This window comes from Aegilops tauschii, chromosome 7 (assembly GCF_002575655.3).
Source record: "Aegilops tauschii subsp. strangulata cultivar AL8/78 chromosome 7, Aet v6.0, whole genome shotgun sequence".
In the NCBI taxonomy this organism is placed as follows: domain Eukaryota; kingdom Viridiplantae; phylum Streptophyta; class Magnoliopsida; order Poales; family Poaceae; genus Aegilops; species Aegilops tauschii.
The window spans coordinates 199,521,755-199,544,615 of record NC_053041.3 but is presented as its reverse complement, the minus strand read 5'-3'; the positions used below and the strand labels follow the sequence as shown (position 1 = coordinate 199,544,615).

General features: G+C 53.9%; 1 pseudogene; it reads left to right on the top strand.

The window, feature by feature from the left end:
- Nucleotides 1–229: 229 nt before the first annotated feature.
- Nucleotides 230–22,861, top strand: part of LOC109744051 (protein decapping 5-like) — a 121,603-nt pseudogene continuing 98,971 nt past the window's right edge.

The following is a 22,861-nucleotide window of genomic DNA, read 5'->3' as shown; positions in this document are numbered from 1 at the left end:
GAATCGTATCATATATAATTCCTACAAAATTCCTAAAATTCAAAGTTCTCATGATTGGGAGCATTCGACATTCTGCCTGCTACAGGACTCCACTAGTTTGCGGGCCGTGGTGTCATAGTCGGCGAGTCCACGCTCCTCACGCCACATGAACCTGCCATTACGCTGCCACTACCTATCCATTGGATCTACCATACATGGACCGTCCGTGCTAAACACCTGTCACTGCCAGATGGGCCCAAGAATCGTAATCATCAGTAGGCCCTACCTGTAACAGCCAACAGGTAGCATAATATGTCATGAAAGAGACGAGGGGAGAGTAAGGCTCTAAAAAAGAAGAGGGGGGAATAACCAGAAAAAATAACATGGAAAAATATAGCAAACACGGAGTGGGGGATCAAAACCCTAGGTGAGGCCGGCGGCGATGGCAGCAGAGCCGGAGACATACATCGGAAGCGTGACAAGCCTCACGTCGAAGAGCGGGATCCGGTATGGGGACGTCATGTACACCATCAACACCGAGGAGTCCAACATCGGGCTCAGGAACGGTGGGTTTCCCGCATCCCCTCCGTCGTTAGCCTCATTCGCTTCCTGGTCGGTCGTTGATTTGTGGAGGGAAGTACGGAGTGCCCCGCGATGTGGCTAAATTGTAGATTTTACTTTCTTTTCTTTTCCTTTGTTCAACTTCGTGTTGCCGATGGTGCAGAATTCGAGCCCTCCCTTTTGCAGGATTTATGTCGGAGTTGGGATTTAAGTTTTATCCTTGTAGCTTTTCAATTCCCACACAAAAGCGCTCTCTGAATCATATTTTAGTGAATTATTAGGTGATGTTGGGCGATGCTAATTCAAATTCACGAAGTTGGTGATTAGTTGAAGATTTGTTACTTATCTCTTTGTTTCCTCGTGCTTAGTAAAAGTTCGTCATCTTTGGCGTAGCCTAACACAATTACTTTAGTTCAACAGCGCGTCTGACCTAAATGTGAGGTGGGGGATTTTTCACAGCGATCCAATAGTCAAGCACATTACCACTGGAAGGCCTTCTATTTTCTGTCCATTTACAGTAATCAAATTGCAAGTAGCAACACATTAACATTAATGTCTTCGAGCCAAATCGTGCGAGAGTTTATATTGGGGATGATGTTGTACAGCTGAAAGGGGCTTGGAAACTTTGCCATGTTTGGAAGTGTGGATTAATGCATGTTCATGGGCCCCAGTATGTCTGTTACTTTGCCCAACAGCAAATTGGCGCGCATCTGTTTAAGTACTAATTATGGACAGGAAAGCAAAGGCTTTCATTTTTGGCAACATATTCCACTCCCTAGATTTTTCCTTTTTGGGACTGGTTGGCAAACAGTAAAGGCTACACATCTGTTTAGTAGCGCTGAAGAAGCAAAAGTTTCTTTTCCAGACATAGGTTCGACCTTCCTGATATTTCTCCCATACTAGGTGTTGGTACAACAAACATTTGCCTTTGTTGCCTGGAAAACGTTTGTTTTAAGTCCGATGAAAAGAACGAAACGTAAGCCGCTCCCGCTGATCGACACGTGTCCTCTCGCCCTCCACCGCTTTGCTCAGCCGGTCTTATCTCTTCACCCCGTCTCTCCTCCACACGTTTTCATCCCCGCTCCCTTTTTTCTCTTTCCCATCTCTGCTCGCGAGAAGAGGAGAGCCCCCATGGCGGACTTCGGCCACGGTGCTGCGAAAAAGGGAGCGACGGCGCCACGACGCTGCTGCATCCCACCACAAATGAAGAGACGGTGAAGTCCGCGCGCCACCGCCGCGGTGTTGCATCCTCGAGGGTGCGACGCAGCGCGCACGGGGGAGGCGGTCGCTCGCCGGTACCGCCGGCGATGCGCCGCGCTCGTAGACGACCATCAGTGCTCCGATGCAGAGCAACACATCCATGGCCACAACACTGCGATACAACCTGCTGATGCTGCAAGTCGCCGAGGGCGGAGCTGCATTGGAGAGCTCTTGGGCCATTGGAGCTCCACCGCGGCTACAGTGAAGCGTCGCCGGAGGGTCGGGGTTGCAATATAGCGTCGCCGGAGCTGCAGTGAAGCACGCCGGAGGGTCGTCGGGGTTGCAATGGAGCGTCGCCAGGAGCTGCAGTGAAGCAGGCCGGAGGGTCGTCGGGGTTGCAATGGAGCGTCGCCGGAGCTGCAGTGAAGCACGCCGGAAGGTTGTCGGGGTTGCAATGGAGCGTTGCCGGAGCTGCAGTGAAGCACGCCGGAGGTTGCAATGGAGCGTCGGCGGCGCCACCGGTGCTGCCATGGAAGCTGCTGCGCTTGGTACAGGGAAGGAAGACGAGGTTTGTGCTGCGATCCAACTGCTGCGCTGCCTACAGGGAAGGAAGACGAGGCTGTGCTACGATCCAACGACAACCCCCGTCAGATCGGACGGTTGGCTAGGCGGATGATTTCCCGAGGAAATCATCTGACTTATTCGTAGCAGTCGCCTTGTTGCCCAGACTACACATGCATGTTGGCATCGCATAACTACACCAACATCCAAAGCATGACCAAGCCAGAGAAGCATCTCTTTGTGAGATCAAAGGGCGGATCAAGAAGACCGAGACAAACCAAGACAACAAGATATTACTTTGGGAAGGCCTCCCTTGCCGGGCAGGAGAGCCTGGCCGGGTCGAGGCCGCCCCAAGGCCAAGTCCAAGAGTTCCCCAGTGTCGGAGTAATGGGCCACGGGTAGGCTAACCCGAGACCCAGAGCCTTTCAAGACATCGGGGTAGGATGCGCCCCTCAAGGCACCAAGACGAAGTGCCGCCTTCTGGTGGCCGGCTGAAGGAATAGCCGGCTGCCCGTAAACGGCGAGTTCCAGAAGCCGGCATCAAGACAAGCCGACTCCTAGTGGGCGGCTTCCAGAGAAGCCGCCCCTAGCAGTCGGCCCGAGGCGTCAACGACGCCTGCGCCCCCATCAAGGAAGACAAGACAGGGAGTGGCTACAGTACAACCCGTCCCTCCCAAATCCCGGGATGGGCGTGGCCACAGTACACCGTACCGGCGGAGATCTCCGCCCGGCGCGGCACTGTTGCCACCCCACCCCTGACGTCACCACAAGCAGGCGGAGCCCTGCTCCCACGACGGCCTGTCAGTACGGCCCAACGTCGACGGGCCCCGCAGATCAGTGAGAGCTCGGAAGACGGCTAGAGCCCCACCAGTCGGACCCGAGGGAGGTCGGCCTCGCAGTCTGCCCGCCCCTTCCTCGGGCCCCACGCGCCATTAACCAGACGAGACGCAGAGTGGCTACAGTAATCGCCCGCCAGGCGGCGCAGCTGTAGCCATGCTCCCCTGACCGTGCCTGCGTCATCAGCATCACGACAACAGTGATCAGCAGCCGACAAGACCCGTGAGCGGCGGGGGCGGCCTGTCGGCCCCGTACCAGACCAGTCGGCGGGGGCCACCAGGCGGCGGGCCCCAGCAGACGGCGGAGAAGCCGGCAGCCAGAGAGACTGACAGCCGGGTCCTACACCCGGCTGGATTACCATTGTATCCCTGGGGGTAGGCCTATATAAACCCCCCAGGGCACCCATGCAAAGGGTTCCCAACCTGTTAGAACTAGACCAACCCATAGAAAAAGGAGAGAGCTAGCCTTGCCTTCTCCTACCTCTAGCAAACAGCTCGAGGAGCACGATTGTACCACTTGTGCCTTAGTGATCATGCGGAGACCCCGCAGAGTAGGACTAGGGGTGTTATCTCCTAGGAGAGCCCCGAACCTGGGTAAAGTGCGCCGGCGTTCGTGTTTATGCCTTATCCCGCTTCCAGGCACCAGCGACGTTCTACTCGCTCCCACCATGATAAGCCATCCATTGGCATATGTCGCACCCAACCCCCGACATTTGGCGCCCACCGTGGGGAGGTGCACCGTCATCCGGAGACTTGTTCTGGACGGGAACCCTTTTCCTCCCTGGCGAGCGCAGCCAGCCCGACACACCAGATGGAGTTTGCGCCGACGCGCTGCACGGCGCGGAGGTCGCCTGCGCGGCGAGCTGCCTCCCGACCTTATTGGTGAGGTTTGCCTCTCCGACGAGCCGGCGTCCGATGCGGGCAATGATGGCCCTGAGAGCCGCCTCGTCAGCCTCCTCGATCAGCTCCACGTCGCCAACGAGCCTGCTGTAGACTTGGAGTCTGTTGGCTCCACCGACCCGATGCTTGTCGATTCCGACACTGTGTCGCTTGACGCGTTCCCCACCAACGTGGTGGTCTATGACGAGCCGCTTCCTCGCGCGGAGAGCGGCGAAAGCGCCGTCACGGAGGTGCTAGTCATCAGCCACAACGAGCACTCCGGCGGAGGTGCTCATGACCCGCTCGATGCGGCACTTCAAGACCTGACGGCGCCCATCCCAGAAGAAGCCGACGTCGAGATGCTGGAAGCACGCCGCATCCAGCTCGTCGAGGGCTCCAAGAAGCTGGCCAGCATGAGACGCCTATCGGAGGACTACCAGCGTGAGATGGACCGCGCTGTGGGCGGCACGCCGACTCCCGGTGGGCCCAGCCGCCTTGGCGCGGTCCGGCAGCGCGGCGTGGCCATCGCCAACCTGTTCGGGGCAGATCGCCCCGTCTATGCCACGCCTGCGGAAAATATCCGAGCTGCCCAGGCGGCAGCAGAAGAGCCGGACAAGTTCGAGGGCGAAGAGCGTCGCCAGATGGCGGAGCGCGTCCAGCGACTCTTCGACGCGGCTCCTGAGCAGCACAAGGCCGGTTGCCGCACTGAGGCGCCTCACCGGCAAAATGACGATCTGCCTCCCCGCCGAGATCAAGGCACGACATCTCGGACGCCGACTGGTGGTGTCCGCGGAAGAAGAGATAAGGAGCCGGCTGCCAGCCGCAGCCGGACTTGCATCACCATTGAGCGCGACCAAGACGGCCGCCCGAGAGTAGTGGAACGACGGGATGACTGTCCGCCTCCTCCCCCTCGCAGGGAAAGGCGCGTCTCCCCGCCACCTGTTGAACACCCGACACTCGGCGACCGCCTTGGCCGTCGAGAGGGAGTCGGACAGAACGATGCCCGCCACCGGATCGACCGTCTCCACCGATCCCTGGCGCTAGAAGAAGAAGATGAGCTGGGTCCGCCTTGTTTTGGCCCCCGCATTCGAGATGAGCCCTTCCCCAAAGGGTTCACGCTCCCAAGAGATACGCCCAAGTACACCGGCTCCGTGAAGACGGAGGACTGGCTGGTCGACTACTCCACAGCCGTCAGCATCGTGAACGGCAACAAGCGCGCTACTGTGAAGTACGTTCCGCTCATGCTCTAGGGCATGGCCCGGACATGGCTGAACAGCCTGAAGCCTTGCAACATCAACAGCTGGGTCGACTTCACCGAAGCCTTCATCCGCAACTTCACCAGCATGTACAAGCGGCCGCCCAAACCTCGCCAGCTCTCCTTGTGCATACAAGGCCCTAGCGAGTCGACTCACGACTACCTCACGCGCTGGGCCAAGCTCCGCAACTCTTGCGAAGGCGTGCACAAGGTGCAGGCCATCGAGTACTTCACCGCTGGGTACCGAGAGGGCACCCTCCTCAAGCACCGACTTCTTTGTGACGAGCCGGCGACCCTCGACGAGCTACTGATCATAGCAGATAAATATGCCACGGCCGACTCCGCCATGAAGGCAGAAATCCAAGTTGATGCATCTGGCAAAGTGGCCCCTCATGCTCCTCGGACCCCGGCTGGCGACACCTGTCGGCGCCAGCAACCAAGCGACAACAAGCGCAAGGCATGCAGCTGGCTTCCACAATCCGGCAGGTGGCGACAGTCGAAGACTAGCAGCCAGAAGGGCCGCCTCCATCCAAGCGCCAGAAGGGCAGCAAGCCCAATTGGCTGCCTGCTTTCTCGTATGAGCAGACTCTTGACGCACCCTGCAAGTTCCACAGTGGTGCAAAGCCGTCCAACCACACCACTCGGAAATGCCATTGGCTCACCAGGATCGACAAGGGAGATGGCCTTCTGCCTCCTCCGCCTGCTGGGCAGCCGCCTCCTCCTCCCCCCAGCAGCTGGCGGTTCGACCAGTCGAAGCCATACAAGACGAGTATCCCGAAGAGCACGGAGCTTATGTCGTGTTCACCAGCGTGGCCAACGACAAGCACAACAGACGGCAACGACGGCAAGAAGTGAATGCGGTGGCATCAGAGACCCCCCGAGTTCATGCACTGGTCTGAGAAGCCCATCAGCTGGAGCAGAGCCGACCACCCGGAAGTAATGCCCAATCCCGGCTCCTATGCCCTGGTTCTGGATGCCACTTTTGCCACAGATAGGCGAGCTGCTCGTTTTTCTCGAGTTCTGATAGATGGCGGCAACAACATCAACATCCTGTATAAGGATACCATGGAGAAGTTAGGAATCAAACAAAGGCAGCTTCAGTCCAGCCGGACCGTATTTCATGGCATAGTTCCTGGCCTTTCCTGCTCACCAATCGGCAAGATCCAGATAGACATCCTCTTCGGAGACAAGGATCATTTCCGCGGAGAGCCAGCCTGGTTTGAGGTGGTGGACCTTGAAAGCCCATACCATGCACTACTTGGCCGGCCTGCTCTGGCCAAGTTCATGGCGGTCCCCCACTATGCTTACCTCAAGATGAAGATGCCGAGTTCCAAGGGAATTCTGACCATAGCAGGGGATTACAAGAAGTCGTCCGCTTGCGTAGCAGATAGCAGCTGGCTGGCCTAGTCCCTTGTGATCGCGGCTGAAAAGCGGCTCCTTGACCGAGTTGTGGCGATGGCAGGCAAGCAGCCGGTGATGTCACCCAACCCCAAGGAGTCGGAAGCCGAGGGCTCGTTCAAGCCGGCCAAAGAGACAAAGAAGATACCCTTGGACCCAGAGCACCCGGAGAGGTACGCCGTCATAGGTGCAAACCTCGACAACAAATAGGAAGGCGAGCTCGTTGATTTCCTCCGTGAGAATCGGGACATCTTTGCATGGTCACCTAAGGACATGCCGGGTGTTCCGACGGATTTCGCCAAGCACAAGTTACATGTCCGGTCTGATGCCAAGCCAGTCAGGCAGCCCTTGCGCCGCCTATCAGAAGAGAAGAGAAGAGTCGTTGGAGAAGAGATAGCTCGGCTGCTGGCAGCCGGCTTCATCATGGAAGTGTTCTTTCCAGAGTGGCTGGCCAACCCAGTCCTTGTGCTGAAGAAAAACAAGTAGTGGCGCATGTGTATTGATTACACCAGCCTCAACAAAGCCTGCCCCAAAGACCCGTTTGCTTTGCCGAGAATTGACCAAGTGATAGACTCCATAGCCGGGTGCGAGCTGTTGAGTTTCTTGGATGCATACTCAGGGTATCACCAGATCAAGCTGAACCCGGCCGACAGACTGAAGACTGCCTTCATCACACCATTTGGAGCCTTCTGCTACTTGACCATGACGTTCGGCTTGAGGAATGCCGGCGCTACGTTTCAACGTTGCATGCAGAAGTGCCTCCTCAAACAGCTCAGCAGAAACGCCCATGTTTATGTGGACGATGTTGTGGTGAAGACGGAGAAGCGTGGAACGCTGCTAGAAGACCTCAAGGAGACCTTTGAGAACTTGCGCCGATTTCAAATCAAGCTCAACCCGGAGAAATGCGTCTTCGGAGTACCAGCCGGCCAGCTTCTTGGATTCCTGGTCTCAGAGCGCGGCATAGAGTGCAACCCTGTGAAGATCAAGGCCATCGAGAGGATGGAAGTGCCCACCCGACTGCTGGATGTGCAGAAGTTCACCGGCTATTTGGCGTCCATCAGCCGTTTCATCAGTCGGCTGGGAGAGAAGGCTCTTCCCCTGTACCAGCTCATGAAGAAGACCACTTTTTTCGAGTGGAACGACAAGGCGGATGAAGCTTTTCTCCAGCTCAAAAAGATGTTGACTACTCCACCTGTCCTGGCGGCTCCGACTCCTAAGGAGCCCATGCTCCTCTACATCACCGCCACCAGCCGAGTGGTCAGGACAGTCATAGTGGTAGAGTGCAAGGAGGAAGGCAAGGCACTACCAGTCCAGAAACCGGTGTATTACCTGAGTGAAGTGCTGTCAGCTTCCAAGCAAAACTACCCCCACTACCAGAAGATGTGCTACGGCGTGCACTTTGCCACCAAGAAATTGAAGCCGTATTTTCAAGAGCACCCAATCACTGTGGTCTGCACAGCTCCACTAGCCGAGATCATTGGAAGCCGGGATGCTTCAGGCCGAGTGGCCAAATGGGCCATCGATTTGGCCCCCTACACCATCTACTACCAGCCTCGCACCGCCATCAAGTCACAAGCGCTGGCCGACTTCCTCATCGACTGGGCCGAGACCCAGTACCTGCCGCCAGCGCCCGACCCTACCCATTGGCGGATGCATTTTGATGGTTTCAAGATGCGCACCGGTTTGGAAGCCGGCATCGTCCTCACCTCTCCCAAAGGCGACAAGCTCAGATATGTGATGCAAATCCATTTTGCCGCCTCCAACAACGTTGCTGAATATGAGGCACTCATTCACGGGCTCCGGCTTGCCAAAGAGCTCGACATTCGCCGGATCCTGTGCTACGGTGACTCTGACTTGGTGGTCCAGCTGTCGTCAGGCGACTGGGACGCCAAAGATGCAAACATGGCGAGCTAACGCTTCCTCGTACAGCAACTCAGTGGATATTTTTAAGGGTGCGAGTTTCTCCATGTGCCAAGAAATGACAATGAGCAAGCAGATGCCTTGGCACGAATCGGCTCCACCCGTCAAGCAATACCGATCGGCGTCGCCCTACAACGCCTCCTCAAGCTGTCTGTCAAGCCATCGCCAGAGTCGGATTCTATCTTCGTGTCGGCTCCTCCTGAAGCAGTCGGATCCGACTTGAGAGCTCCAGCAGCCGGCACGGTAATTCCGGCAGGTGGCCCGGGGGCCGCGTCAGTCGCACCTGGCCCCGGGACTTCAGAACCCGGCCCGGGGACTGCAGCGGTCAGCCCGGGTACTTCAGAGCCCGGCCCGGGGACTGCACCAATCGGCCCAGGGACTTCATCAACTCAGCAAGCGGCAGCGGCAACTGACTCCAACCCGCCACCTCCCGGCCCAACCGCCCTTGTGCAAGTAGCAGTCCTAGCAGTCGAAGAAATCGCAGCACCTTCATGGGCCCAGCCCATCCTCAACTTCCTGGTGCACAAAGAGCTGCCGACTAATGAGATCTCGGCCCGGCAAGTGCAACGCCGGGCAGCAGCATACACCATAGTCAACAGAGAGCTTGTGAGGCGCAGTGTCACTGGTGTCTACTAGCGCTGCTTGGAGCCGGAGCAAGGCCAAGCAATCCTCAAAGACATCCATCAAGGCGAATGTGGCCACCATGCGGCTTCAAGAGCACTTGTCACCAAAGCTTTCCGCCATGGTTTTTTCTGGCCGACTGCTCTAGAAGACGCCAAAGACTTGGTCCAGAAATGCAAAGGGTGCCAGAAGTTCCGTTCCAAGCCACATCAGCCGGCTTCTGCACTCAAGACTATCCCCATTGCCTGGCCCTTTGCTGTGTGGGGCCTGGACATGGTAGGACCATTCAAGACTGCACGAGGTGGCATGACTCATCTGCTTGTCGCAGTAGACAAGTTCACCAAGTGGATAAAAGCAAAACCAATCAAGAAGCTGAACGGTCCGACTGCTGTGACTTTCGTTTCCGACATCACCATCCGGTATGGCATACCACACAGCATCATCACCGACAATGGCACAAACTTTGCCAAAGGCGCCTTGGCCCGTTTCTGCGCGACGCAGGACATCCGACTGGACCTAGCGTCCGTTGCCCATCCGCAGTCAAACGGCCAAGTAGAGCGAGCAAACGGCCTCATCTTGTCCGGCATCAAGCACCGACTGGTCGAGCCTCTGGAGCGTTCGGCCGGCTGCTGGCTCGACGAGCTGCCAGCCGTCCTCTGGTGCCTGCGCACAACTCCGAACCAGTCAACCGACTTCACGCCTTTCTTCCTCGTCTACGGTGCCGAAGCCGTCATCCCAACGGACATAGAATTCGACTCCTCTCGAGTCACCATGTACACCGAAGAGGAGGCAGAAGTAGCACGTCAAGACGGCGTCGATCTGCTGGAGGATTGCCGGCTGTTGGCACTCAGCCGGTCCAGCATCTACCAGTAGAGCCTGCGGAGATCTTTCCAAGAGGGAGACCTTGTGCTCCGGCTAATCCGGCGAACAGTCGGCCAGCACAAGCTCTCAGCGCCTTGGGAAGGCCCCTTCATCATCAGCAAAGTGTTGGGCAACGACTCCTACTACCTGATCGATGCCCAGAAGCCTCGAGCGCGCAAAAGGGACGACTTTGGCAAGGAGACAGAGCGGCCATGGAATGCAAATCTCCTCCGAAGATTTTACAGTTAACGCAGTATGTACCACGCTACCTTTTGTATTAAAGTACGAAGACTCCGGGTCCCCCGAGAAGAGCTCGGGGACTGCCCTCTTTTATCTATATGATAAGAATTATGCCTATGAACGTGTCATTTTCTTTATGCCGCTTGGTACCGGGTCCGACTAGTCGGCCCGGGGACTTGCCGCCTTGTACTATGAAATGCTTCCTGCAGCCGGACAAGTAATGTGTTGGCACTTAAGCCGTCTCCTGCCAGAAGCCGCAGCTCACAGAGCGACTGTCTGGTAGGCAGGAGCAAGGTAGAAAGGGTGCCCACATGAAAAATGGCTAAGGACACAAAGCATGTGCATAGTTTAAGCCGGCTTCTCGCCTTCTACGACCGGCTGTTGAGCAGCCGGCCGGCCGGCTTCTACTTAACTTGCTAAGATGTTCTAAAAACGACGAAGTACTTGCCTCCCCGGAAGTAGCTAAGTGCTTGACCCAGCCGCAGTCCGCAGAGCGGCTGTTCGGCTGGCAAGACGGCAACCAAGGGAAGGCGACAAAGGAAAAAGCCAAAGAGCAGCAAGTAAGAAAAGATAGAACTCGGAAAAATATTTACATAGCAAAGGCCCTTGGCCGATATTCAACAGAAGTTTGAGATACACCCCGCGGGTGGAATTGTGCAAAATTAACAAGTTCGTTGAGACTGATAGACAGGTGAAGCAAAGATAAACCAGCGGCCTAGGGAGCGGCAGATGGGTTCGGTGGATCGGAGGAGTCGGTGGTGCCGGTTGGTGGAGCGGCCGGCTGGACAGTCTCCGCTTGGTCGCCTCCAGTGGTAGCCGGCTCGGTTGGGCGTGGCTCGTTGCTGGAGGCGTGGTCGAGCTGAGGCTGGCCGTCCGCTCCGACCTCTGGCGCCTCCTCTTCGCCTTCCTCCTCCGCCTCGCCTTCTTCCTCGCCGCTGGAGTCGATCACCTCCGCCGAGTCCTCGCCGTCTTCCGGGTTCAGCTCGAACCTTTCTGGTGGCGCCTCGGCGCCATTCTCAACCCGCTCCGGGACGAAGATGCTGGTGTCGGTGTACTCGGCGATTGACGCTGCACGCTTGACGAGGTCATCTTCCATGACCGCCAACTCCTCCTGAGCCTCCAGCCGGAACGTGGCTAGCTGGGCTAGACTTAGCCCAGGGTACCACGCCTTGATGAATTCCAGGACCCGGCGTGCTCCAGCCCGGGCCGAGGAGCCCTTCTAGGCTTCAAGACGGCCGACCGCCACCACCAGCTAGTCGGCAGTTCGACTAGGAGTCCGCAGTGCCGGCATGTCCGGCCAGAGGGCAGCGATTGTCTGGGCACCGGCACGCTGAAGACGGCGCAGCATCCGGTGAGCCGGCCGAAGACGGGCCTCGATGCTCAGGATTTGCTCGCTAAGGGTTCGGGGGGCGTCGGCGGCGATCTGTGCGGTGTCCACCCTCCGTCCTTCATGATCGGCTTCAATGGCCTGATTGGCGGCGTCCGAGTGACCAGGGAAGAAGTCTGCCAAGACAGAAAGCAAAGAGCCAAAGTTAGAGACGAGAAGCCGGCTCGACCAACAGCCGGCAGCTCGAAGAAGGAAAAAGAGGGAAGCTCACCATCGACTATGTCCTCGATCTCGTGAAAGCCGGAAGCCAGCATCGCCTCCTTGTCGGTCCAGGCGGAGCGTTCGGTCGTGAACTCAGCAAGGAGGCCGGTCTCCTTGTCCTCCGCCTCCTTCTGGGCCTTCTTGAGAAGCACCGCATGTTCCTCCAGTTGCGCGACAAGCCGGTCGCGCTCTTCAGCCACACTACAAAAAAAGACACATCCATGACATTTTGGGCCGAACGAATTTTTTTTCTGTCATACATATGACACTTCTGTGATGATAATTGTGACAAAACCCGGTATCATCATAGATGTGGTGGGCTCCTACTTCTATGACAAAAAATCATGACAGAAAATGGGCTTTTCGTCCTGGGCGGGCCGGAGACGCAGCTGCATGACATTCTTTGGGCCGTCCATGACGGAAAAAACCGTGGTAGAAGCGAGGGCGAGGAAAATTTCGGGGAGTTCCCGGTTATGGTGGGAGGTCGGGGGCCGAGCGATGCGCGTTTCTCTCGTGCACGTACACGCGTGTGTGCGAGGCGTTGGCTCTAACTGAACCCGAGCGAGGCGTTGGGCTCTAACTGAACCCGAGCGATTGCACTGCAGGCTATGCGTTACTGAACCCGGGCGATTGATCGATGGCTGTTAACTGAACCCGATCGAGCGATTCCTTCGCTACTGCTGCTAACTGAAGCCGATCGATGCTGCCTCTGGATGAACAGTGAGCGTTGCTGGGTGGGTTTGGATGAACAGTTCCCGGTGGGGGTGGATGAACAGGACCCCGTGGTGTTGCCTCTGGATGAACAGGACCCCGATCGATCGAGCCAGTTGGGGCTGGATGAACAGGACCCCGTGGAGGGCAGGATGAACAGGACCACCCCGTGGAGGGCAGAATGAACAGTAGACGGTGGAGGGCTGGATGAACAGTAGCCCGTGGAGGGGTGGTTGAACAGGAGCCCGTGGAGAGGGCTGGTTGAACAGTAGCCGGTGGAGTAGCGCGTGGTGGAGGCTAGATGAACAGGAGCCCGTGGATGAACAGTCGCAGGTGGAGCCTGGAGGAGGTCGACGGTGGATGAACAGTAGCCCGTGGAGGCTGGAGGGGGTTGACGGTGGAGATGAACAGTGTCCCATGGAGTCCCGTTTTGCGGTACGCCACACCCCTCCCGGTGAACAGAACCCCCGTTTCGACCGTAGCGCTCCAACACAAGTCCGTTTCCTCCGTTTTGCGGTATGCCACACCCCTCCCGATCAACAGGACCCCCGTTTCGACCGTAGGAGGTCCGTTTCCTCCGTGTTGCGGTACGCCAGACCCCTCCCGATGAACAGGATCCCGTTTCAAACGTGGCCGGTCGAACATAGGGCCGTTTCCTCCGTTCTGCGGTACGCCAGGCCTCGTTTCCATCGGCTGTTCCGTCCAAGCCCTCCCGATGAACACGACGACGCATTCCGTTTCGACCTAGCCGGTTGGCTCCCACGCGTTCCGTTGCCTCCCAATGAACACGACGCATTCCGTTGCCTCCCCATGAACACGACGCATTCCGTTGCCTCCCCATGAACACGACGACGACGCTGGTCTCCGTTCCGACACAACCATGTACACGAGCCCTGGCCGTACGTATGCGCGAGTAGGCGTTCGAGACCCCGCCCGTATGTACACATACGTGGCCGTATTTTCTTTCTTGCACCCTGGCCGCTGTACGTACGTGTACATGCTACGTGCGCGCCTCTACTACGACACATACGCGCCTCTACTACGACACGTGCGCGCCTCTACATCCACCAGTATATATGTACGTACACGTTCGCGACCAGAATGACAACGCCACGTACCCTTCGACCAGGTGGGTCCCGACTGTCAGGCACTTCCTTGCCTGTGAAGATGTAGCTGGTGGGTCCCAGCAGTCAGGGGGGTGAATCATTTTTTTTGCCCGGACGCACTTCCTTGCGTGCGAAGATGTAGCTGGTGGGTCCCAGCAGTCAGGGGCAAACGTTTTTTTTGCGAAATACGGTGGCCCGTCCGGTGGGTCCCAGCTGTCAGGTGGAATAACAATTATTTTGCACGTAATAAGGAGGCACTTCCGTGCTGCGGCCGTGGACCCAGTTGTCAGCCTCTCCACGTACAGTCCATGTCCGATGGAAGCCGTTCCTTGACCACGTTGACCACGCCGCGCCGAGAGCACGAGGGCAGTGGACGATGGCGAGGCCTAGGAAGGGGACGACGCGGAGCCGAGGAAGACGCGGTAGTGGACGCCCACGCGTAGAGGAGTACGAGTGTTCACTGCTTCGCTGCGGTGTGAGGCTGCCGTCGCCGCAGAATAACAGGGGGTGTGGGTGAGTAGAGGGATGGCCTGGCCAGTGGTGGGAGTAGTAGGGGGCGGTGAGGCCTCCGCCGCATCGCAGCCGGCCACGGGAGGCTGGAGCACGAGGCACGACCGGCGCTGGTTTGGGCGGCTGGAGCAAGAAGACCAGAGGTTGAAGAAGCACTACGTTTTGTGCATAATAAGGAGGCACTTCCTTGCGTGCGAAGATATAGCTGGTGGGTCCAAGGTGTCAGCGGCGGTAACGTTTTTTTCGCGAAATACAGAGGCCCTTTCGGTGGGTCCCTGATGTTAGGTGGAGGAATCATTATTTTGCGCGTAATAAGGAGGCATTTCCTTGCGTGCGGCCGTGGACCCAGCTGTCGGCCTCTCCACGTACAGTCCACTTCAGATGCATGTCGGTCGTTGACCACGTTGACCAGGCCGCGCCGAGAGCACCAGGGCGGTGGACGACGGCGAGGCCTCGGAAGGGAACGACACGGAGGCAGGGAAGACTCGGCAGTTGTTTCCCACGCGGAGGGGAGTACGACTGTACGAGGGTTTACTGGTTCGTCTGCCGTCGCCGGAGAATAACAGCAGGTGTGGGTGAGTAGAGGGATGGCTAGGCCAGCTATGGGAGTACGGTGGGGCGGTGAGGCCTGCGCGGCAGCACAACCGGCCGCGGGGAGGAGGGAGCATGCAGTCCCACCGGCGCTTGTTTGAGCAGCTGGAGCAGGAAGAGCAGAGATTGAAGAAGCACGACGGCCGTTCGATGGACATCCAACAGTCACTGCTTGTGCGTCAACCTTTTTTTAGGAAAGCCTCAAATCTGTGGAAAACAGCATACGACCCATCTGCCATTATTTCTAATAATTTACAGCCCATTTTCTAATTCTTAAGGTTTTTTTTGGAGCCCATATTCTTTTTGTTAGCATTACAGCCCATATTGTGGCCACGGTTAAAAAATTATGCGAAATTTTGCATATTTTGGTGTGGTCCGAACTGTTTTTAATCCCGAAATTTCGACTCACATTCAAACTGATTTTAAAAATAATGTATATCAATATAAAATCCAACAAATTCTCCACGCATAAAAATTAATGTAATTTAAAATCTCGAAATGAAAAAAAGATATTTGAAACTAATTGTCGGTTTGATGTGTTTTAAAAATGTACAGCCCATTTCTCATTACTGATAGGCCATTTTCTCGGCCAGCCGAATGAAGCTCTCCTCGTCTTGAAGGATTTGCAGCCCAACAGGCCTGACAAAGCGACTTACTTGGCAAATCACAAAAAAACTGGGATGTGGCCGTGGACCCAGCTGTCAGCCTCTCCACGTACAGTACTCTTCCGATGGAAGTCGGTTGTTGACCACATTGACCACGCCGCGCCGAGAGCACCAAGGCGGTGGACGATGGCGAGGCCTAGGAAGGGGACGACGCTGAGCCGGGGAAGACACGGCAGTGGATGCCCACGCAGAGAGGAGTACGAGGGTTCACTGGTCCAGCTGCGGCGTGAGGCTGCCGTCGCCGTAGAATAACAGGGGGTGTGGGTGAGTAGAGGGATACCCTGGGCCAGCGGTGGGAGTTGTAGGGGGCGGTGAGGCCTCCGCGGCATCACAACCAGCCACGAGAGGTAGGAGCACGCGGCACGACCGGCGCTGCTTTGGGCGGCTGGAGCAAGAAGACCAGAGGTTGAAGAAGCACCATGGCCATTGGATGGACATCGTACGGTCACTGGAGCTAGAATCGTTCATATTGACTAAGTTAAAAAGGCCCTCCGTCCTCATCAACTTAGTAGGCCCACTATGGTGGGTCCCAGCTAGCAGTGGGTATTCATTTTTTGGTGCGTAATAAGGAGGCACTTCCTTGCGTGCGAAGATATAGCTGGTGGGTCCGACCTATCAGCGGGGGCAACGTTTTTTTCGTGAAATACAGAAGCCCTTCCCACGTACTGTGCGTAATAAGGAGGAACTTTCCTTGCGTGCGACCATGGACCTCGTGGGTCCCAGCCGTCAGGCTCTCCACGTACAGTCCTCTTCCGATGACTCTCGTATGTTGACCACGCCGCGCCGAGCGCACCGAGGCGGTGGACGACGGCGAGGCCCCAGGCTGGAATGACCCGGAGATGGGGAAGACGCGGCAGTGGAGTCGCAGACGGAGAGGAGTGGGAAACTTGACTGGTTCGGGTGCGGGGTGGGCCTACAGTCGGCAGAGAATAACAGGAGGTGCGCAGTGCAGGGATGGTCTGGCCATCAGCGGGGTAGCGTTTCGCTGAGGAGCGCAAAACTACGCCGCTGGATGCCAAAGGCTGGAGCAGGCAGTTCCGGTAGCGTTGGGGGAAGAAGACGAGAGATTGGAGAAGAATGCCGGCCGTTGGATGTAAATCCAACGCCTTCTTAGGCTTCGACCTACTGGCCCACATGTCAGCCAGTCCATTTGTTTTTAGTCCATTTGGTGGGCTGGGTGAAACAATGATGTAGCATCTATGCAGCCCGTTTAAATCCCATTTGCATTTTTCTTGAAATCCGCGGACTTGCTGGGCTGGGTGAAAATATCATGTTGGGCTAGACGGAGAAATGTTATAAAAACATAAACACATGATTGCACGTCAGTAAAATCTTTGCAAGCTTATGTACGCAATCACTAGGAGTTAACTTGCCAAGTTATATATAAACAATTATTATTATTATTTTGTAAGAACTTTCAACTTACGAAATAAAATATCATTTTAATTTGATGAGTTCATAGTACGTGGGGTATTATTATTTTATAGGCTAGACGTGGGACAGTTGAGTTGGTTCTAGGGGAAAGTACTGGGAGAAAACTCAGTTTACATCGAAAAAGAAAGTGGGAGAAAATTCAGAGACCTGCTGGGTCCACCTGAGGAGGGGAATATGTTGGGAGGAAGGAGATTCAAAGCACGGCAGCCAAGTGAACTAGTTTTTTTATCGACAAGTGAACTAGTTTACATACATAAGCAAATAGCCACTAAAAAAGCAATCAGGTTAATGGGTTCTTAAAGAAATATTTCGAACAAAACAGATAATTACGACACATAGGCTAATGCATGAAACACTCAGATGATAAAGGTGCTTATAAACAGATAAAGTACAACATCTAGACCTTCCTGGCACGCTTGATCATGACGCTGCGGCTGTCCGTGTACTCGTCGGTTACGGGAAGCAGACACGCCCTCATGTCCAAGATCTACCTGTACATGTCGTAGCATGCGTATGCGTCCTTGGCCGCGTAGGTTATGTAGGCTAGATTCAGAGGTAACTCCCACGTGTTCAGGTCGTCTTCTTTCATGTTGGCGTATCAGGGCTCGATGATGGTCTCAGCGAGGTCAACCATGGAGTCCTTCTCCTGCCCGTTGCTGATGATCTTGTATTGCTTCTGGATGTCGACAAGCTTGTTGCACCAGATGGCCAAATCGTCGCGTTCTTCCTTCTCTCCACCGTAGCGAAGGTGCAGTCGGCGCTGCCGATGAAACGGGCGAATGCTCTAGAACCTGGTGCAGCCATAGGACTGAGGCGAGGCAGAGCTTCACCGAGTCCGTATCGTTGGTGTACATCACATTCAACTTGGTGCAGCCATAGGACTGAACGGCGAACTCAAAGGGGAACTCCTTGCTGAAGTCCATATCCAGCAGGCTCACCCCTCGGATCGCCATTGGAGTCTCTTCGAGTGAACGAGTGTGTAGGCGGCGGCAGTAGTTTGTTTTTCAGCTCTTGGGGAACTGGATTCAACAGTAAGCTGAGTGTGTACAGGCAACAACAGTTACTACCCCTCCCTCGTTCGTTGCACGCCCGGCAGAAGATGCACCCTCGGCCACACGTCGGTTCACGAGCGGGTCTGTATTGGTACTGTAATAACAGGAGTTAGTGGTCACTTTACTTAAATTTAATTAGCTTTAATAAAAATTTATACTTAAAACAAGCAATGCATTCGCTCGTTCTATCAGTGCCACAGGATCAACATGCACAACAATTAGAATTTTATTCTCAGGACGCTCATGATCAGCACATTTGTCGCACTTTCACAAAGATAATACTACCAAGTTTGAACTGTTTGTTATGGTTGTTGTCCTCTGCATCATCATGCCATGTTTCCCAGCTTGCAAGATTCAGAACCAACGAATAAGATCCAAATAATAAGTACAACAAAGATGCCTACACATCTCATTGATTCCCAGCTTGCAAGATTCAGAACCAACAAATAAGATCCAAATAATAAGTACAACAAAGATGCCTACACATCTCATTGATTCCCAGCTTGCAAGATTCAGAACCAACAAATAAGATTCAAATAATAAGTACAACAAAGATGCCTACACATCTCACTGATTCCCAGCTTGGAAGATTCAGAACCAACCCATTAGAGCCTTTTGATAAAGTGAATATCGGGATTAAATCCATCTTGGCTAGCCATGTCATACAACCGAAGAACTTGGCGAATGCTCTTGACCGTCACAACATCTGTAGTTGAGTATTCCTGTTTGCACAGCGTAGATAATAAAGAGCATGATTACTATAATAGTGGCACTAGTGGAAGTCAACCTGCAGCTCCACCCGATGATTCAATTCATGACACTTTTTCTGCAGTTCGCCTGAAATGAAGCAAAGATTGCATCATTCAGCTACGGCTCATCTTGCAAAGGCTAATAAAATGTTGCACAAGATTACCAGCAGAATTTGACGGAGATTTTGGAAACTCCAATCACCATTTTGTGCAGTTCCACCAAAACTGAGAGATGTTGCCCATGTAACATCTTAGTTGAACTGCACAAGACACTCATTCCAAAAAAGTGTTTTGTGCAGTTCACCAAAAGGTCACAATAGCAACAAGGTGAAATGGATATCCCTATCCGCACAAAAAGATAGAAAGTAAACAGTTGCTGGTCAATAAGAATATACGAAACATATACAAAATGAAAAGAAGCATCTTAATTATGTTCATGGCAATCACGCAAGGACAGTAGAAATTTTAAAACGTCAGCAATGCTTCATGTTACCAGAAGCATTACGATCAACAATGAGATTCCTCAAATATGGGATTACTTTAATGGTGGCATTGCTTGTTTACCAGACACAGTAAATCAACAGCAGCTAAAGAGTTGGTTTAAGGGCATGGGACCGTGGGGACACCAGGACACTCAGCAGCGTAAAGGAGCAACTTACTTATCATACTAGGGATAACAGCAGGAGTGCCATTTGTAACATAGCTTAATTGCATCTTATCACTGGAGGCATTAGATTAACAATAACACTGGTTAGACATGTCCCTAAGGTAACAGTGTGATCGTTCATTTTACATGCGGCCTTACATTAACAACAACAAAAGGTTGGTATAAGGACATGCGACAGTGGACGCATCAGCACAATGTACCTACAAGGAGGCATAAAGTGGTGATGCCGAGTTTGTCCATGCTATGTGAGGGCAGCAAACCTAATCCTGGAGACCTTGTACTATGTGAGGGCAGAAAATATAATCCTGGAGCCCTTTTACTATGTGAGGGCGCAAATCTAATCCTGGAGACCTTTTGCTATGTGAGGGCAGCAAATCTAATCCTGGAGACCTTTTACTATGTGAGGGCAGCAAATCTAATCCTGAGACCTTTTACTATGTGAGGGCAGCAAATCTAATCCTGAGACCTTTTACTATGTGAGGGCAGCAAATCTAATCCTGGAGACCTTTTACTATGTGATGGCAGCAAATCTAATCCTGGACATACTCTGTTGACTTGTCCACCAGCCGCCACTTTCTATCCTTTTTCAACCAATAATAGATCTGTTCCTTATCTAGTTTGTACTGCGTTTTCCCATTATTTCCCTTTTCAACCAAGAGACCGGTTGGGTATCCGGTCTCTACTACTTTCACCATATTATTTCCTCTTTGAATCAAGTCCTAGATTCATGCTACAACTTTCCCCCCTTTCTTCGTTGTTTTAACAAAGCCCTAGATTCGAATGCATGAAGTAGCTTTACCTCTAATAATACTAAAAATTTAGGTGGCTTTGGAAGAGCTGATGGGAGTAGAAAAAGATGCACATGCAGACACGTGGGGAGCTGGGGTAGTAGAGCAAGGCCGCTTTCGAAGAACTTATACCTGAGGGTCGCCGGGATGTCGGCGGCGGCAGGTCGGATCTGCGGACAAAACGGCAGGGAGGAAGAAGGGTCGGAGGACCTCCCGAGCCAGCGCTGTGTCGGAGAGAACGGCACGGGCAGAGGATCTGGCCCCTCCGACAGCTGTGGGTTTCCTCCCTCGGCGGCGATGACCGCGTGAATGTTGCACCTTTTAGTCCTCTACACACACTGGCCAAAGGGATCCCGCTGGATCTGTGACCAGCGGTGAGCAGAGAGAAAATGTCGCTACCGCTGTCTTGTTTATATCTGGAGAGGATGAGTGAATGAAGAGAGCAACCCTAGTAAAGCAAGTGCTCAGGCCCCTGCGTCCATATATAGTGGAGTGATTATCTTTTTTCTCTCCACAACAAGCGTTTCAATTTGTGTACATGGCATTAAAGAAAAGAAACTCTCTATTTAATGTGACTACTGTACGACTCCTACTTACTACTAGTAGTACTACAGTATTGTTCACTTGTGCTCCCCGCCCCTCCATTCATTGAACAACCCCACGGGTAAATAAACATACAGTAAGTACTGTATTTATATAGAACGAACAAGCTCGAACTATTTTCGCGTAGTTAAAAGTTGAGGGCGGGGCTTTTCTCGGGCAGTACGCGCGGCAGTTTTCGGGTAGGCGGTTTGACAGAGAGGCGAGGAGGGTGAGCGAGTGGGGCTGTGCGATTTGACGGCGCGTTACTGCTGGAAAGACTTGTGATATGACCACTCACTATAGTCATGAATTACTGGCGCTCCGACTGGGGTGATGCCCCCCTTCCGTTCCGCGCTCTAATCTGGTGCATGACACGTCGACCCGGATGCTGGCTCTCCCACATGTCGGATTAGTAAGAAGGAGCAAAGAATGATGCGGTATATACTAGTACTATACTAGAGTACTACTCAGGTCGGAGGAGTGCGAACCACGGTAGCCCAGTGAACCTGCAGTGCGAACCACGGTAGCCCAGTGAACCAGCAGTAGAAAACAATGTGGTGATATGGCCATAAAAAACAATGTGCTACGGTCCACACTGTAGCATGTACAGTAACACTCCTCTTTGTTTGGATCCCTGAGTTAGAGCTAGGTTGGGTTGAAATAGCCTCAAATTATCGAAACAAGAGGGGTTAGTTTGAGCTAGTTTTCTCTAACCCAGCTAAAAAAACTAGCCCGGTGGAGAGGTTCTAATTGGGTTAGTTATCCTCGGGCCCACTAAAAGAGAACTAAAAAAATCTCCCCTGCCCGCACCAGATCGCTCCCCCCTCTCGCACGACTCATCTCTGTTCCCCATAGGGCCGCTCGCCCTCTCTCTCCTCCGGCCGCCCTCTCCTTCCGGCCGCCCTCTCCCTCCGGCCTTCGAAGGTCGCCCCGCTCCCCCTTCACCAGTCGTTTTTCTCCCTCTGTCATGCGCGGCGGCGGCGCATCTACCAGGGAGGTCGCGAGAGGGGTGAGTTTGTTTGTTCCTTCTCTGTCTCACGGCCATATCATTGATCTTGCTTGCTCTAGCACTAATTCTGATTTGGAAAAGTAGATACTGATCAAACTTGGTATAGATGTGTGGTGCACGCATGGAATTGTTTGATGCTCCTTGAGGAGGTAATAAATCTTTCTAGAGGCCCAAAGATTCAGGTCACCTTTCTAGCTATTTCAATTTCAGGCTTGCATTATTTCTAGAGGCCCAAAGATTCAGTTCACCTTTCTAGGTATTTCAATTTCAGGCTTGCATTATTTCTAGAGGCCCAAAGATTCAGTTCGCCTTTCTAGGTATTTCAGTTTCAGGCTTGCACTATTTCTAGAGGCCCAAAGATTCAGTTCACCTTTCTAGGTATTTCACTTTCAGGCTTGCATTATTTCTAGAGGCCCAAAGATTCAGTTCACCTTTCTAGGTATTTCAGTTTCAGGCTTGCATTATTTCTAGAGGCCCAAAGATTCAGTTCACCTTTCTAGGTATTTTAGTTACAGGCTTGCATTATTTCTAGAGGCCCAAAGATTAAGTTCCCAGTCGGCGGCAAGCGGCCCTGCTACCCGTGCCGGTGTCGACCTCAACTCGCAAGGGCCGGCGTTGGAGGGGTTCCCGGGGCTTGGGCTCTACAGAGCCTTCCTCCAGAGCGACGATGGCGAGCTCCTCCCTCGGTGCGTGAGGGGCTCCGGGCTCCCTCCATATCGTGAATGACTTCCGTGATGAGTTAGCTCATTCTTTGTTTCATGAAGTGTTTTTTTATTTTCTGAAGCTTGATTGACGACTTGTATCTTTAAGTGGGATATCTCATTTGTATGGACAAAGTAAAAATTATCATGTTTTACATGCTTGATTTGTATAGATGGTTCGTTTATGTCAATTGTGAGCGGGAGGAGGCCACAGAAGAGCCGGCCACACCAAGAGGGTGCTTGGATCCAAGGGACTTATTTTAGTCTGACTAAAAATAGTCTCTTTAAGAGGCTAAAGTTCCAAGCACCCCTGAATAAAGAGGGGCTAAAACTAGTCTTGAGACTAAAAATTTTTAGTCAGGGGTACCCCTACTAAAATGTGGACTAGTCCTCTCTC